Genomic DNA, 1,391 nt, shown 5'->3' with positions numbered 1-1,391 from the left:
TGAGGAACATGCCCCAGGCTGCCCTCCACATAGGGGCCAGGAAGCTGCAGTCCTTCTGTACCAACTGTTGCCCCCCATCCCATTGCTTGAGGGTTGTCCCTCGGGTGCCTCCTCCCAGCAATTCCGGGCTGATTCGGAGGCTTTTGTCATTTACTTTCCCAGAGGTTCTCCAGGGGGACTGAGCCCTAGTTGCCTACAGGGGTGTATTTGTCAGGATTCTCCAGAGAATCAGAACCAATAGGATCGCTCTCTCAATACAGATAGAGAGAGGGATTTATTATAAGAAATTGGCTCACATGATTATATAGGCTGAGAAGCCCCAAGATCTTCAGTCAGCAAGCCAGACCCAGGAGAGTTCAGATTGTGAGTTCCAGTCTGAAAACTGGCAGGCTGGTGGTCCAGAAAGAGCCAGTATTTCAATTCAAGTTCAAAGGTAAGAAAAGACCAATGTCCCAGCTCAAACAGGCAGGAGGAGTTCCCACTTACTCAGACTTTTTGTTCTATCAGGCCTTCAACTGACTGGATGAGGCCCACCCACAGAGGGGAGGGCAATCTGCTTCACTCAGTCCACAGGTTCAAACGTCAACCTCATCCAGACACACCCTCAGAGATATACTCAGAATAATGTTTGACCAAATATCTGGGTACCTGATGGCTCAGTCAAGTTGGCACATATAATGAACCATCATAAGGGGCAATCTCTTCTCATTGGCCTCCCTCTTTTTGATCTCACTCTCCCTGCTCCCTCACTGTGGTCCCTGGGATCATCTCTCAAATAAATGATCTGCATCCAAATCTCAGGCTCTGCTTCTGGGGGGAACCAAACTATGACTCAAGGCAAAGTACGACAAGAGGCCTTTAAATAGCCTGCTAAGGAATGGTACGAGAGGAGGAAAGAAGACTATGGGAAGATCTTGGTAATCTTTGAGGAGGTGGAATTTGATCTGGGTTTTGGAAGAATGTAGGAATTTGACAGGCAGCGAGGATGGGAAGGGCAGGCCAGGGAGAGTAGATAGTTTGGGCAAAGAGAGAGATGGAGGAAATACAAAATAGACTTAGGGAACGGCAAGAAGAAAAGTGGGGAGCAGGGCACATGCATAAAGCTGGGAAGGGGAGGAGAGGCTGTAGGAGATAAGAGTGAGAAAAAGGTCAAAGCCAAGTTGTGCTGGGCGTCGCACGCCAAGGTAAGAAGTTTGCACTTTATTCTGCAAATGTATTCACTCTGTCCTGCAAATATATCGAACACTGGCTCTAGGTGACTGCAGGGGGTGCGCCGAGGCTGGAGCAGGATGAAGCCTACTCTCTCTCTTTTTTTTTTTTTTAAGATTTATTTATTATATTCTTATTTTTGGCTGCGTCGGGTCTTAGTTGAAGCTTGCGGGATCTTCGTT

Source organism: Lipotes vexillifer, unplaced genomic scaffold (assembly GCF_000442215.2).
Source record: "Lipotes vexillifer unplaced genomic scaffold, Lipotes_vexillifer_v1.1 scaffold847, whole genome shotgun sequence".
Lineage (NCBI taxonomy): Eukaryota > Metazoa > Chordata > Mammalia > Artiodactyla > Lipotidae > Lipotes > Lipotes vexillifer.
Note: the sequence above shows the minus strand (reverse complement) of the source record.